Source organism: Manis pentadactyla, chromosome 1 (assembly GCF_030020395.1).
Source record: "Manis pentadactyla isolate mManPen7 chromosome 1, mManPen7.hap1, whole genome shotgun sequence".
Classification (NCBI taxonomy): Eukaryota; Metazoa; Chordata; class Mammalia; order Pholidota; family Manidae; genus Manis; species Manis pentadactyla.
In genome coordinates, this window is record NC_080019.1 from 203664304 (window position 1) to 203667014 (window position 2711).

Genomic DNA, 2711 nt, shown 5'->3' on the forward strand with positions numbered 1-2711 from the left:
GCTCAGCGGCTGAGCCGGTTCCCTGGGGCGGTCAGCTCTGCCCACAGGACAGTGGGAGGTTGTCTCATGAATCAACCCCACACCCCACACAGACATTGGGCAGTGAGGTCACCTCAGGATGGAGCTGGGCTGGGGGGTCCCTTACTCCTGGCCACTCCGTCATGGCCCTGGAATTCCACCCACAGCAGAGGGATAAGAAATGCCCTGAGGTTGTGCCAGGTTCTGTGCCAGGTTCCATCCTGTGCCAGGTTCACATACTACCAGGTGCTGTAGGAAGTCAACTCTTCATTTGCTCACAGAGGTGAAGTGCCTTAACCTGGGACTAGAAGACAAACAAAGGTAGTGACTGGTTTTATTTGAGCACCTACTATGTGCCAGTCATAGAAACCTTTAAGTGGTAGGAAGTATTACGTAGACCAGTGGGTCTTGAGTAGACACCAGCAGCACCTTGGGGGCTTGTGAAAATACAAACTGTGGGTCCCACCTCCAGAGTTCCTGACTCAGTAGGGCCTGGGATGGGGCCTGAGAATTTACATTTCTGAAAGGTTTCCAGGGGCTGCTGATGCTGGTCAGGGCCCACATTTTGAGAGTAATTAGGTCAATTTCCTTTCCCCTGCTTAATAGTAGTCCTCGTGTTTCTTCTTACATACCTCCAGAGACAGAGGACTCATTGCCTCTTCTTTCAGCATATGTCATTCCTAGATAGTTCTTATTCTGAAAATATGAAATTTTTAGGTGTATTTGTGTTCAGATGAAAACCAACTCTATGGCTTGTCTCTGTGGCCCATTCTTTCTTCCTCTGGACTACATGGTCTCATCAGAAAGGAGCAATTGGAGGAGGCTTGAAATTAGACTGAGGTTTCCCTCACCCCCATAATGCATCAGCTGCTGAGCCCTGTCCCTTCTGCCCTCTAAATCAATACTGTCCAATAGAAATATATTATGAACTCTGTGTACCTGCAAAAAAAATTTTAATTACCCAGTAGTTATATTAAAAATAGTAAAAAGAAGCAGGTGAAACTAATTTAGTAATATATTTTATTTAATCCAACATATCCAAAATACTATCTTTTTAACAGGTAATCAATACAAGAATTATTAATGAACTGTTGTATATAGTTGGCCTTGAGCAACACAGGGGTTAGAGGTGCCAACCCCCTACACAGTTGAAAATCTGTGTAACTTTTGGCTCCCCAAATACTTAACTACTAATAGCCTACTGTTGATTAGAAGCCTTACTGATAGCATAGTCGATTAACACATGTTCTGTGTATGTATTTTATATGGTATTCTTTCAATAAAGTAAGCTAGGAAAAAAAATTGTTTTTCAAATTGCTGCAAATCTCCAAAAAATTTTCCAATATATTTATTGAAAAACATCCACATAGAAATGGACCCATGCAATTTAAACCTGTGTTGTTCCAGGATCCACTGCATTCTTTTTTCTTCATGCCGAGTCTTAGAAATCTCTTTTTTTACACTTACAGCACACCTCGGTTCTGACCAGTCACCTTTCAGGGACTCCATGACCTTAATGTGGCTGGTGGCTACTGTTTGGACAGTGCAGTGATCCTGTCCCTAGTCCTTATCACCCCTGACATGGCTTGTGTTCACTGGATGCCTGCCCCTCACATCTTCCTCAGCAATCCCCAATACAGCAGCCAAACAAATCATCATCTAAAAGGTAGATTTGATGGTGTCCCTCTTTGTGGCTCCTCATCAGTCTCAGGATGATGTCCCACCTTCCTGGTCTGGCTTCTGAGGTCCTGCCTCTCTTGCTTTCCCTTCTCCCTTCCTCCAGCCCTTAAAGCCCCCACTTCACATTGTACTGAATTGTTCCCAGATCCTCCACACAGTCATGCTTCTTAGCTCTAAGCCTTTGCATACATGGTTCCCTCTGCCTGGAATGCCCTTGGAATGTGTCTTGGGCTACCTTTTCTGGTCATTTACTCATTCAGCAGAATTTGTTGAGCGCCTACTGTGTGTCAGACACTGTCCTAGATCATGGAGTAATCAAAACATAACAAGGAAAAAATAAAATAAAATAAAAAAACATAACAAGGAAATACGCACAAGAGGAACATATATAATATGTCAGATGGGGAATGGTGAAGCAGGATGAGAGGAAAAGGTGATGCTGGTGGTTACTGCTTTGTACAGGGTGGTCAGGCATGGCCTAGTGGAGAAGAGGACATTTGAGTAGAGACCGGAAGGAGCCAGGAAAAGCATTCTAGGCAGAGGGAACAGCCAGTGCAAAGGTCCTGAGAAGGAAACCTAACTGGAGTATTTGGGGCACATCTAGGGTGACTGGGCCAAGTAAGGGAGGAAGTTGTAGGAATTAAGGTCAGAGATAACAAGACGTGGGTGGCAGATAGTGCAGGGCTGTGTAAGAACTTGAGTCAGGTGGGAGCCCTGGGAGGGTGCCGAGGGAGGAGGACCATGAGCTGACTTAGGGTTTAACCAGATCCCTCTGGCTGCCCTGATGAGAACAGATGACAGGCCAGGGCAGGAGCAGACACTAGTGATTGTGTTGGTTGCCATGGAGGTGGAGAGAAGGGCAGGATTTGGGATACTGGCAGGTGAGGTCAACAGGGTTTTCCAGACAGGTCAGATACGGAGTATGAGACAACAGAGGGGCAAGGATGACTCCAGGACTTGGGCTGAGCTTAGGAGCCAGGAGACCCCTCTTCCAGGAAGCCCTCCTGGAGACC